At 43.3% G+C, this 14562-nt stretch overlaps 1 long non-coding RNA gene across 1 annotated transcript in view; it reads left to right on the top strand.

Annotated features, from left to right (window-relative positions):
* Positions 1-10769, top strand: part of LOC117953433 — a 21268-nt gene extending 10499 nt beyond the window's left edge. The window contains exons 2-3 of the long non-coding RNA XR_004658611.1: positions 7867-7871; positions 10758-10769. This is a non-coding gene — a long non-coding RNA (uncharacterized LOC117953433). The remainder of the gene's footprint in view (positions 1-7866; positions 7872-10757) is intronic.
* Positions 10770-14562: the final 3793 nt, after the last annotated feature.

The raw sequence follows: 14562 nt of genomic DNA, 5'->3' as shown, positions 1-14562 counted from the left end.
TTTGGAAAATGGCTGCAATGAAACAAAGAGTGAAAAATTTAAAGGGGTCTGAATACTTTCCGTACCCACTGTATCTCCCCTCACCGTAGGAGCCTCTTTAACCGCTCCCTTTCCCCTCTCTGTCTCAAGTGCAAAACTGATGTGGGAACTCTAACTTACTGTCTCTGGTCTTGTCACAAACTTCAAAGATACTGGGCTGAAATAATTAGTGAAATGGTGAACATTTTTCATGTTAATTTAGACATGGACCCCACGTCCTTGATTCTGGGTCTGCCATGTGCCTGTCTGAAAACAGCAGCCAACAAAAGACTGTACAATATCTTAACCTTCGCAGCTAGAAAAAATTATTTTGCAGTGGGTTAGTGGCAAAGTTCCTTCTGTCTGTGGTTGGCGTAAAATTATTTTTGAACTAATTCCTCTGGAACATCTAACTAGTGTCATGCATCACAGTGAAGACCAGTTTTACAGAGTATGGCGCCCATGTTTGGACTATATTGGACCGGACCTCGCCTCCACACTGTTAAAAAGGCTTGCTATGGGCCTGAACAGTATGTGCTTCATAAGACTGATTCACCTCCTTTCGCATGATGGCATATGTACATCTCTCATGTAAGAGCTGTCATGTAGGTTTTGTGTTTTGTTTTTTGTTTTTCTGTTCTGTGTCTAATGCATCAGACAATGTTTGTTAAAACACTGAAAACGCAATAAAAAAAACAAAAAAAACAACATTTGTCTGTAAATCCAAAAACTTAAAAGGTATTGTTATGATTATTTGTGCATGTTACTCAAACAGCTTGAAGATGTTTGTTACGACAAATAAAAAAGTCAAAAAACAAAAATGGCGCCGCTTGAGTGGCAGCTTGTTACAGTAGCTCTGCAGTTTTATACATCTTTTTAGTGTTTTTTTTACGGTGTTTTTGTCTTTTTTGTTATTTTTCTTTGTCACTACCAACACTTTAACCTGTTCAGTAACACTTGAAAATATATGTTTTTCTCGCTTAAATTTTTACCCTTAAAAAAGTGCTGCTGTTTCCACATGCTTTGGCCCTCTGGGATGACCCCGAGTTCATTGGGAAGTTAACACTCTCAACTTGTTGTTTCTAGTGGCAGTGTGACACTAGGCCTTACTGACACAGAGCTACAGAGGTTAGAACACAGAATTTCTATTTCCGTCCAAGTAAATCATCTGAAAAATTAATAAAAAGCACTACTGTAAGCATATTATAGGGGCTATATACTAAAATAGTACTCTAGCCTCATGTCTCAACTTAGAACAGAAAAAATCCAGAAAAAAATGACTTATAAAATGGATTTTATATGAATGTATTTCTACAGATATGTCTGTGCGTCTTATTTCTTATTTCTAAAAAAGCCAAAAAAGTGCTAAATACAAAACTTCTGAAATACAAAAACACATCCACATCACTCACAGATATGTCTGAAAGAAGTACATACATAGATTTATAGAAATAAGTAATCCTAATTTTATGAAATGGTGAAATGGCATCAGAAGTCCATATTTTTGCCTTCAGACAGCTGTAAGAGATCACAGGAATAGTTTTTGTTGGCCATGTTTGGTATCAGTCAACTCGTCATCTTATTGGCTACACAGGGATGCCAGTTTTATGACCTTATCTTCTAATTCGTGGGCTCCACTGTCAATCTTTCCCACGTGGGCCCAATGGGGAGTGTGAGATTTCATTTGCTTAGCTTGGGGTTATCTTGAGATACACTGATCCTAATGGCTGGGAACAACGTTCATTGCAAACTGCACAAGCCAGAGAATTTAACGGTGTCTTTGGTTTCTCTATAGCGTGACCAGATACACACGATAGAAACCAAGAAATGATGCACTATCTATATTTCTCTACGTCAAAACTTGGGCTGAAACTACAAGATTGTGAAGGGACCAGATAATTATGGATTACAAGGCTTGGATATTCTAATACCTTAGGGTGTTTTTGATGTAGGAAACTAAGGTTTTTGGCGATCTTTTACCGCTGTGATTAAAGACACGAGGAGACAGGTAGGAAACACACACTCGATTAGACTCAAATCTTTCTGTGTTTCTTTACTTCAGAACATGATTATCACTGTTGTGAGTCACCTTATTGCTTCGTGTGTGGGCTCGATGGAATCAGGAGACTTTAAGACTGTTTCAAATGATGTATGGCATGAGCGTGTTTATGACGGTTTAATGCTTACAATTTATGAAAGAAGTCAGCACTTCCGAAAAACGGCGAGTTTATTTCCCGTGGACGGGAACTGTCCGCCCAAGAAGCAAGTGGGCAGCTATGGATGTTCATATTATTACGTTCGTAGCTTGTCTCTTGCTACTTTTGGAACTTTTTGGCAGAGCAAATGGAAACTCCTCCAACAAAGCACCCCACTCAACGACGGTCCCATTGTTCTACACCCGGGATCAGCTGTTAGCCCTGCGCTACACACCCCTTCTCTGCGCGGAGCGGCTGGAGATTCTGAAGGAGTTACGGAGAAGAAGAAGAGGGAGCAGAGCGGGTGTGAAGCGCAGGGAACGGAAAAGACAGTATAATCCATGTTTACCGTCTGTCATCATGGGGAACGTTAGATCTCTCTCCAACAAGATGGAAGAGCTGACGGGGCTGACTCGAGTGCAGAGGGAGTACCGGGAATGCAGCCTCATGTGTTTCACCGAGACGTGGCTGTGTGAACTTTCTCCCAACACACACGCCACCCTGGATGGTTTCAAACTCTTGCGAGCGGACAGGAAAGCAACGGAGAGCGATAAGAAGAAGGTAGGGGGGGTCGCTGTGTTTGTGAACGATAGGTGGTGCAAACCCGGGACACATCAGTGTGAAGGAGCAACTCTGTACCAGAGACTTGGAGCTGTTAGCTGTTAGCATGTGGACTTACTACCTCCCGAGGGAGTTTTCACAGGTTATCGCTGTGACCGTGCACATCCCCCCCTCGGCGGTTGCCGCTGCAGCTACAGATCAGATTCACACTGTTGTGTCTCAACTTCAAAACCAGCACCCCCATTCCCTTCTCCTCATCTCCGGGGATTTCAATCATGCTTCCCTGTCCTCTGCTCTCCCCACCTTCACCCAGTATGTTAATTGCCACACAAGGGGAGTCACAACTCTGGACTTATTGTATGCTAACATCAAAGATGCATTCACCTGGGCACCCAGATAGCTCAGTTTGTAGAGCGGGTGCCCATGTATAGAGGTTTACTCCTCGACGCAGCCGGCCCGGGTTTGAATCCAGCCTGCGGCCCTTTGCTGCATGTCACTCCCCCTCTATCTCCCCTTTCACAACTTCAGCTGTCCTGTCCATTAAAGGCCTAAAATGCCCCAAAAAATAATCTTAAAAAAAAAAAAATGATGCATTCACCTCATAACCCCTCCCCCTTGGCCGCTCGGATCAAAATCTCGTCCATCTGGTCACAGACTACTCCCCTGTGGTGACCAAACAACAACCTGTGAAGACGCTTGTGAAGCAGTGGTCTCAAGAGGCAAGTGAAAGGCTCAGAGACTTCTTTGAAATTACAGACTGGGAAGCACTCTGCACCCCCCACGTCACCGACATTGACAGTATGACACATTGCATTACAGACTATATCAACTTCTGTGTGGAGAACACTGTGCCCCCAAAGTTGGTCCAGTGTTTTCCCAACAACAAACCCTGGGTGAAATCTGAGATTAAAGCTCTGCTAAATGAGAAGAAGAGGGTCAGTGGAAAACCGCCATAAGACCACCAGCCCGCTCGTCCCCCCTAGCCCCACTCATCAGTTCATCCCCCCCTCTCCCCCTCCCTTAAACTCTCACCTTCCACCATCCCCACACCCCAGTCATCCTTCACCCCCTTCTCCATGACAGATGATCAGGTGAGAAGTCAAGTTAACAAGATCAAGGCAAGAAAGGCCCCAGGCCCGTACGGCATCAGCCCTAGTCTCCTCAGGGACTGTGCGGACCAGCTCTGTGGTGTGCTCAGGCACTTATTCAACCTGAACCTGAGCCTGGAGAAGGTCCCAGCCCTGTGGAAGACCTCCTGTGTGGTTCCGGTACCGAAGTCGCCGCGCCCCAGAGAGCCAAACCACTTCCGGCCTGTTGCCTTGACTTCTCACCTGATGAAGACCATGGAGAGGATCATCCTGCGACCCCTGGTCGGCACACAGCTGGACCCCCTACATTTTGCTTACCAGCCTGGGATTGGGGTGGACGACGCAGTGATCTACCTGCTGAACAGATCGCTGCTCCACCTGGAGGACAGCGTGAGCACTGTGAGAGTCATGTTTTTCGACTTCTCCAGTGCTTTTAACACCATCCAGCCTTCGCTGCTCAAAGTGGAGATGGAGAGTGCTGGAGTGGACCAACACCTGGCTGCATGGACTACGAATTACCTCACCAACAGACCACAGTATGTGAGGCTCCATCAATGTGTGTCTGATTTGGTGCACTGCAGCACAGGTGCCCCTCAGGGTACGGTGCTCTCCCCCTTCCTTTTCACCCTCTATACCTCGGACTTCATGCACAACACCACCCACTGCCACATTCAGAAGTTCTCAGATGACACAGCCGTTGTTGGTTGTGTCTCTGAGGGGAACGATCTGGAATACAGGTCGGTTATCAAGGACTTTGTCAGCTGGTTTGTGCTCAACCAGCTTCAGCTCAACACCAGCAAGACAAAGGAGATGATTGTCGACTTCAGGAGGAAAACATCCCCTTTTTCACCGTTGAGCATCCAGGGGTCGGACATTGAGTTAGTGGAGAGCTACAGGTTTCTGGGTGTTCACCTAAACAATAAATTAAACTTGACTGATATCACCCATGCTCTATACAAGAAGGGCCAGAGTCGCCTCCATCTGCTGAGGAGACTCAGGTCCTTTGGAGTGTGCAAGACTCTCCTCAGGACTTTCTATGACTCTGTGGTGGCCTCTGCCATCCTTTATGCTGTGGTCTATTGGAGGGGGGCAGCTGGGACCGGGACAGGAGCAGAATCAATAGACTGATCAGGGGAGCGAGCTCTGTCCTGGACTGTCCTCTGGACCCCATAGAGAAAGTAGGGGAGAGACGGATGTTAGCCAAGCTGACATCCATCATGGACAACACCTCCCACCCCCTACATGACACTGTGGGGTCCCTGAGCAGCTACTTCAGCAGCAGACTGATACACCCCCGGTGTATGAAGGAGAGGTACCGCAAGTCATTCCTCCCGGCCGCTGTCAGACTCTAGAACACCTGCACTACCTGATAATGTTGTAGTTTCTGTTCCTGTTTATCTTTAATATCGGTATTTATATTATTTTATTACAAGTACTTACGTTACAATATTTATGGTCACAGGTTAATATAATTTAAATTATGCTACTGACTCTTGCTTTGTTACTCTAATTACACATTCAATTTAATTTTAACGTCACTTACACTGCAACATTGTTTCTTGTATCATGGCAACCGCACTTAAAAATACCTTTATTTGACGCCATTTTGCATACTCAGTCTACCATATTATCATTTTCTATTGTTTGCCTGTATTTCTTGTGTGCTTACTTGTTTGTGTTTTTTTGCTGTTATTGAAAAAATGCTGCTGCTCTGTGACAACAAAATTTCCCCGTCGTGGGATGAATAAAGTATAATCTAATCTAATCTAATAATGGAGTGGTATGGAAATTTTAAGTGAACCCCAACTTTCGAACGGTAGTGTGTATGCGTGTGTGTATATATATATATAAATCTTAAAATCATGCACTCTGATTGGTTAATGTCCATCGTCTAATAGCTGTATGTAACACATATGATTCAAATCCATTAAATCAACTACTTGGAGTCGTTTGGACAGAGTTGGATATTGGATATTAATAAATAAATAAAATTTATTCAGAGCCTTTCATTAAGAGGAAACTCAATAAAAAGGCTTTTTCTGCTTACACTATATCATATTGAGTTGCTGAGAGTTGCCTTGCATATACAGTGCTTTCGGGTCCATTTGCAGGTAGTTTTGGTGTACAGGGTTTCGGAGAAAGCTGCAAGCAGCAATACCTTAGGCCAAGCAGTCGTCCCGTCCCAAACAGACACATTTTCAATGGGCACCGAACTATTCTTTTAATTTTCAGGAAGGAATGCCGATTTATAAGCTTCTGGCTTGAGTATTTTGTTTAGTCTACATTTCCTTCTTCCTCAAAGAAGGACAAGGCTCTCTATCCTTCCGCGTCACATGCATGCCATGGAGACGGGGTTGGTGAAGTGCAGAAGTAGAGTCTGCCAAAATATTAGAGTTTTGCTACTAGCTCTGGACCTTGAAATCATAAGTGTGTTTTTTCTTATTATTTTGAAATAAATATGAAATAAAAGGACTATTTACTTAATTTGCGTGTTTAGTGAGCTTCTTCAAACACACAAGGTCGCGTGAGATTTCTGTCTCTCTATGAACAATGTTTTGCAGCCCGTTAGTGGCCCCTAAAGGTGGTGTACTGATCCCCTCTGGACAGGAAGTTTGTTCAGACCTGTACAGGTTAGTCAGATGATGACATCTCGACCAATGAGGTGTCACTGCAATCAAAGCTGTGAAGACAGCATGAAACAAATCAACATCTGATGCAATCATTACTGAACAGTGATGTTTTTAGTTGATATTGTGTCTACCATAAGTACAATAATTTAATCAATCAGAATGTTTTAGATCTTTAATAAGCAAAGGGACTCAATAACCATGTGTGTCAGATAGGTCGCTGTCAGTCACAAATCCACTGAGAATTTTCTCCTGACTCTGCAGATCCTCTTAGCTTCACAAAAGGTTTTTTAACTCAATTATTTGGTTTTTTTTTAGGGCCCAACACATTACCATTTTCACAGTTTTTGTAAGCTACTTTTTTTTAGAACTCTCTAAATGCCCGCTGTACCAAAGGGCAGTGGTGCTCAGTTAGAGACGAGCTGGTGAATGTTGTGGATGATTTAGCCGGTAAATAGGGTTAGGGTTGTAGCGCAGCCTCAGCGTACCAGAATGTACGGAATAGTTACCAAAGCTATTTTGATGGGAGACAAGCAGGAAGTAAGGTCAAGTTGTAACGTGTGCAGAATGTGGCTTGGCATTGTTTTGCTGAAATAAGCAGTGATGTCCATGAAAAAGAAGTTGCTTGGATCACAGCCCATTTGGTCTAAAGTTGCTCCAAAACTTCATGTACATTTCAGCATTAATGGTGCCTTCACAGACGTTCAAGTTACCCATGCCACACACCCCAGTACAACCACTTTACGCTGATAACAATATGGATGTTCCTTAACCTCTTTGGCCCGGAGGATATGACGTCCATGATTTCCAAAACCAATTTGATTTGTGGACTCGTCAGACCACAGCACACTTTTCTACTTAGCGTCAGTCCACCTCAGATGAGCCCAGAGAAGCCAGTGGCGTTACTGAGTGTTGTTGATATATGTCTACCACTTTGCATGGTAGAGTTTTACCTTGCACTTGTAGATGTAGCGATAAACTGTGTTAACTGACAATGGATTTCCAAAGTGTGCTGAGCCACGTGTTAATAATGCCCTTAGATATTGATGCTGTTTTTTAATAATGTGCCGTCTGAGGGATGTCATGGGCATTCAATGTAGGTTTTCAGCCTTGCCAGCTGTGATGGACTGGGAACAAAAAAGTTGTTTTTGAAAGTTCTTTCAAAAATGAAAGACTTAACATGAATCCAGGGTATCTGAAGGTATCTGGCGGCATGTCTAGAAAAAAAAATAAAAACTACTGAGGCAGCCGTTGAGACACTGAGATGGCCCGGCAGGTTCAAACTAGACAGGCCGCTCTCATCAACCATTTTAACATATAGCTACGAAAAGAATGTTTGAGTCCCAAAACACAGGGTTTTCTAGCCAGAAAGTAGAGTTCATGTCCCTTAAGAAAACACAAGACCAGTTAATGTGTTTGTGTACCGGGAGTAATACTTAAGGGGACTACCCAAACTACAACCTTTTTTTGTAGTCTTACCTAGTCATTTTGGTGTCTAAACTTAACTGCTTTTATGATGGTCACCTTTTGTCATCTATACTTAACTGTAACAGCTGCTGTTAAGACCGTCAACTTACGCTGACCGGTTCCCAACTCAACTCAGCTCAACTGCCACGTGACCGGTTGGCTGTTAGCTTTCAGCAGCCAAAGTATTTACGGTAGAGGTCATAACAATTGCATTCATGAGAATGCTTTGCATCAGATTACATATCCAGTTCCTCTTAAAAATGGAAGGGAGAGTGTAATCTGTTGTGTCCTCAAACGAAAGAAAAGCTTACTTGTTTCTAGTTGCATATTAACCCGCCTCTTCAATTTATTTATTAGTGAGTATAAATGAATGATGACTAGAACAAACTAAGAAACTTAAAGCAAATTTTGTCTGCTTAATTTACAGTATTTTGAACACCAGCAAACAATGCACAATCTCAGGACCACTGCCTGTTTTGTCAATGTAAAGTTTAGCCCATTAAGGCAACTACACAAATGGCTTAAGGGCTACTGTTGTACCAAAAACAAACCCTGCGTGGACAACTTCACTACATTCTACCACAGAACTGACCTCTTTAAACATGATTGCTTGAATCAAACAGCATCTTGTCTTTTGTCCATGGACAGGTCATGGTGCTATATGTGACCATCTGCATTACACCAAACAAATCACAGGGAGAAGAGATAAAGTCAGTGTCTGTCTGTGTTGGCTCTGTTCATTTCCCACAGCATTCTCTTTGTAAAAGATCTCCCAACTCAACCAGAGAGGTCAAAATCCTGCAGTTGAAATAAAAAGTTCTGCTGTTATTTTGGTGAAAGTTACACAAAATGAATGTAAAGCATAACAATTCAGAGACAGTTATATTGTAATATCACCAATTACTCTCAAATGACAGATAAGGTAATATATTTTATTTTTAAAAGTAACTTGCCCACTGCCTGTCAGTAGATCTGCGCAGGACGCTGATTGGCTGGGCCTAGGTGGCTTGTACTCAAACCATAAAATGTTACAACAATGGATTAGCATCAGTGACTTCTCCCATTGGTTTGTGGAGAGTGTGGGGTGTGGAGCTGAGAAGAATGATGCATCTTAGTAACCATTGTGTATGGTTTCAAAGGCGCTGCACTAAGCTACACCACCTACCTGCCACTTTACTTCAGTCTACCTTCTGCTCATTGTCTACTGTTTGCCTGTTTTTCTTGTGTGTTTACTTGTTTGTTGTTTTTGGCTGTTGTTGTTGTTATTGTTGAGAATGCTACTATAACTAAGGAATTTCCCCGCTGTGGGATGAAAGTATTATCTTATCTTATCTTATCTTATCTTATCTACATGTTAGACAGGGAACATCGCAGAATTTTTACCGGTTGATGCAAGTCACTCAGCAGACTTTTGCCGAGGGGTAAACATGGACATCTGTGCCAATTGGTGGTATTGCTATGGAAAAAGTCTGCCAGACTTTACTCCACATGGCTGTAGAGATAGAGCTGGAAATGCAAGACTATTGTTTAAGTAACTTGACAAGGAATGGGTAGGACAAGGATCAGGACACTCCTGAGCCAGCACTAACTACAAGCTTTATCAAAGAGGAAAGTCTTAAGCCTACTCTTAAATGTGGAGACGGTGTGTCTGCCTCCTGAACCCAAACTGGAACCTGGTTCTACAGGAGATGAGCCTGATAGCTGAACGCTCTGGCTCCCACTAAAATACTTGATGTTTCCATTCTTGATCATATGACTTGTCCTAAAGAATAATTTCTAAAAAGAACTCAGCAGCATGTGTGTCTGTGGCCTAAATGAAAATTAATAATAGAGGAACTGAACTGGAATTTGAATAATGGTGATGTAACAGATGTATTTTATTTCTTCTCACTGGTACAATTATTAAAATGGGAGAATTTGTTAAAAAAGGATACAATTTTAAGTATTGTTGTTGTTACAGGGTCACCGCCATGTTGGAATTCCACAATCTACTATGTCACTGGCAGGGTAAGCTATTCCGTGGCTAACTAGCACTAGCAGCAAGGCCATAGTAAAAGCATACAAGAGTCGGAGGCTAGCGGACACATGGCTGAGGCCCTCCAACACCCCTGGATTTTGAGTCTGTAGCAAGCATTTTTTAGAGAACTGTGCTTCTGATACAACAGCGTCACTGGTGAGGGTTAAGTCCAAAAGACTGAAACCTGAGGGTTCAGAGAGGACAGAGAGGTAGCTATGGTTACCTGTTAGGCAGCCTACTATCAAGTCTACTAGCTAGGCAAAGGGCTGGTAACGTTGTTGTCACAAATACAAAACACAAACATATTCACTTACAAAAATAAAGTATAGTTGGGGACAACGGCTCATCTCCCTATAGATCACTGTTTGATGGGCTAAATGACCATTTACTTTGTTGTGTATAGTGGGCATTGTCAGACACAAACAGTCAGGTCCCGCAAGATTTAATCTGCCTCTCTGTTAACAATGTCTTACAGCCCATTAGTGGCTCCTAAAGGCTGTGTGCTGAACCCTCTGGACAGTAACTTTGTTCACACCTGCATGGGTTAGTCAGATGATGACATGTCAAGCAATGAGGTGTCTGTGATTAGATGTGTGAAAACAAACAAGCATCAGCATGAACCCATCAACATGTGATGCAATCATTACTGAACAGGACTGTTTTTTTCAGTTGATACTGTGTCTGACATGAGCACAATCATTTAATTCATTAAAAAAATTTCTAGCTCTTTAATTACAAAAAGGGATTAAATTTGCATGTATAATGTAAAAGGATTCGCTGCCAGTCCCAAATCCACAAAGAATTATCTGCCAACTCTGCAGCTCCTCTAATATCTAGAGAGTGTTTTTGACTCACTTTATTTTGTTTTTAAGGCCCAAAACATTAATTTTTTGTTCACTCTCACAGTGTTGTCAGCATCCTTTTTATGACTCTCTAAAAACTCAGCAGCAAATAGATGAAGTTAGAGACTAGCTGGTGGATATAGTAGAGGATTTAGCAGGTAAAGAGAGTTAGGGCTTTAGAGCCCAATTTCTTTTTTACTGCAACATAATTTCCCCATGGGGACGATAAACATGAACTGAATTGAGCAGCTGGAGCAAACCCGAAGGTGCAGGAAATAAGTTCACGAAGTATAAGCGAGCCAAATTCCGAAAAAGATGGCAGGTTGAGGTGTTGGATGGGTCAAACTAACAACTGAATCAATCACAGGACTTTTCCAGAGGAACTGGGGATCATGTGTTGTTTGAAAAATAATTAGTGGGACCCCTGGTTAGATCAATGGATATGGCACGCAACCATTAAAAGAGGTTTATTCCTCAATACAGAAGTCTGGGGTTTAACTCGACCTGTAGCAAGTGTCCTGCATGTCTTCCCCCTCTCTCTCACCTAAAGGCCGAGATGAACCTCTCTCCATGATGAAGGTCTCATTTTCCGTGGCGTTGTGGAGGAGACTTAAAGAATATTGGGGATGTTTAGGTAAACTGACTAGATACTCGGAATCTCCGATACTGCCGTTTCTCTCTTTTGCGGCTGTGCAACCGGCCTGTAGCTCACGTAAAAAAAGACCTGGGGCGTATCTTTATCAGAGCGGAGACACGATTCACAGGGACACCCTGTGATACAGCTGGTGGAAGATCAACTATTGACTTGATAGCCATGATTGCTTGTGTGGTTTACGGTGCCTTCCCTAACACTGCCCAGACCCGCCTGGTGAAAAATACCAGAAATTTTCACCTGACTAGTTGTCAGTGGGCCGTCACCATATTTAAGTTAGATATGATTGTGTTATGAGAAAGCTTTGCATCAGAATACACACATGAATACAAATGGAAAAGGGTGTGTATCCTGTTAAGGTCTCACGTATAGGGGAAGCTTACTTGATTCCAGGTGCAATTTGACATTCACTTCCAGAGTTTATTCCAATTCAACTTGGTCACTCAAAACTGTGATCTTGAATCTCCAGGGTTCTGGAACTTTCCCTTTCATTGGGGACATTTTGATAAGTTTTCTTTTTAATTACTGCATTGCAAAATAATACAAGCAGCAGAGAAGTCACAAAGTTTATATTGTATTTTGTTGTGGTCACCATGTAATGAACAACTACTGCTGGGACATGATCTGCTAAGCTCACTCAGATGTGTGTTGTGCCATTGAAAAATTAACATAAATGTTATAGCAATCAATCCATAAAGATGAAAAAGGTCATAGTTAATGGTAAAGCTCTGAATGCCCTAATTGACTCTGGCAGTGATCAGACCCTGGTGCACAGGCAGTTTGTAACAGCTAATGTTATGCGCGCCATTCCCATCTGCTGTGTACATGGTGATAAGAAACCTTACCCCACTGCTGATGTTTACATTGAAGGACAACCCTACCTATTGAACATTGGAGTTGCTGACAACCTTCCTTTCCCAGTAGTGCTGGGTAGTGACCTGCCAGTCTTATTTGATTTGTTTAACCAACCGTAAAGTTGCCATGTTGCCGTAACCAGAGCCTAGGCCAAAGTGGTGGATGACCCCTCTGTTACCCTCAGTGCCCTGCCGTTTTATGATGCAGATCTGGCCACTCAACCAGAGAAGCCGTGGACAACACGCAGGAAAAAAAGGCAGGAGAGGTTCCAGTACACTGTCATAAAATCCCCAGTTGCAGTAGCTCCAGATTTGCCACTAAGATATTCAGACATTGTTCAGATGCAACACGATGACTCCAGCCTAGTGACTTTATTGGGCAGTGCTAAAGAGAGAGAGGTGGAGAGTGAGTTTGAGTACAATGCCAGGGAGGAGTATTTCCTCTAGAATGGTATTGTCTATCATCAACATGGACCAGCTACGCAGCTAGTCGTTCCAAGTTGGTCCGAGACAAACAGTACTTCTCTTGGGTCACTCTGTTTCCTGGGCTGGCCACCTAGGGAAGCACACGACCCTGGCTCACATCAGACTTTAATTTCACTGGCCTGGATTGCAGACAGATGTTGCTCAGCTTTGTAGGACTTGCCCTCAGTACCAGAAGACTTTAAGTAAAGGACCGTGTAGAGCTCCACTCCCACTCCTCCCCATTGTTAGCACTCCGTTTGAGCGTCTTGGTATGGATATTGTTGGTCCAGTTGAAAAAAAGTAAAAATGGAAATTGCTAGATGTTGGTGATCACATATTACTCTACAAGATACCCATAAGTGTTTCCCCTGAAATCTGTCAAAGCAAAGATTGTGGCATTCTCCTTGGTCCAGTTCTTCTCTAGTGTTGGTTTCCCTCGTGAGATTTTAACTGACCAAGGCACTAACTTTGTGTCCACGCTTCTGAAACAAGTTTACCAACTGAATGGCATCAAGAGTTTGCGAACAACCCCCTTTCCCCCACAGACAGACGGACTGAAAGAACAATTCAATCTGACCCTTAAGCATATGCTCCCAAAGTGCGTCAATGACACTGGTTCTGATCGAAATCACTGGCTACCCTACCTCCTTTTTGCATCCCGGGAACTACCCCAGGCCTCTACTAGGTTTTCCGCATTTGAACTGTTGTATAGTCATGAGGTAAGGGGACCACTGACCTTGCTTAGGGAGGCCTTGGAAGGGGACCAGCAGAGATACTGGGGTGTTAACATCATCTCCTATGTTGTTCAGATGAGAGGCTACAGACAATAGCAGAACTCGCCCAGCAGCACATGGCCCAGCGGTACCAGAAAGAATGGGATGATAAGTCGGCATGGCAGAGGACCTTTGTTCCAGGTCAGAAGGTCCTAGTTATGCTCCCTACCAGTAACAGCAAACTGCTGGCAAAATGGCAGGCCAACTTTCTACTGCAAGCCAACCAAGTTCCAGCAGGGTGTTGCATGTGAACCTCCTCAAGGAGTTGGATGAAAGGCCTGAGACGAAGCTAGAGATATTGCTGATCAGAGCTGTGGAGAAAGAAGAGGTGGTAGATGACCAGTATTTGCCCTCACAAGCCCCAGCAGAACCTGACCTGGTCCATCTGCCAGCCAATCAACTAAATCAGGTGAAAACTTAATGTAATCGTCAAATATTTCAAGCGTACCCAGGTCGCACAAATATGGTGGCACATGATATTGTGTTAAAGGAGGAAGCTCCAGTTGAACTGATGAGTTACAGGATCCCAGAGCGTCCCCTGGTGTCCTTTAAAAAAGAAGTGGACCTGATGCTGTCTCTGGGGATCCTTTCATGCTATGGAAAAAGTACACATGGCGGTACTCTGATAAGACCAAATGATGTTCAACCGCGTGTCCAGCTAAATTAAAAAGCTCTCGTTGACTTCCGGTTATGGCACGCAACTGAGCGGTCGTGTTGGGCTAGGCTCTGGCGGACTTAATATATTTCTACCTTTAATATCTAGTTAAATTGAGCTATTTGTGACCCAAAATATTTGACAGCCCTACTATACGAACACGATGTCAAAAGGTCAAGGGAAAGGCCGACCTAAAGATGACAAAAAGACAGACTTTGAAACTTTTTGTGAGGATGACGGGGAATCTCAGGCAACGAACGAGATGCTAATTCAAGAGGAGGCTAGCCGCAAGGAGAACCAGATCTTAACAGCCATACAGTCCCTAAGGAATGACTTCTCCACGCAGCT

Source organism: Etheostoma cragini, chromosome 11 (assembly GCF_013103735.1).
Source record: "Etheostoma cragini isolate CJK2018 chromosome 11, CSU_Ecrag_1.0, whole genome shotgun sequence".
Classification (NCBI taxonomy): domain Eukaryota; kingdom Metazoa; phylum Chordata; class Actinopteri; order Perciformes; family Percidae; genus Etheostoma; species Etheostoma cragini.
Note: the sequence above shows the minus strand (reverse complement) of the source record. Positions and strands in the feature narration are given on the sequence as shown.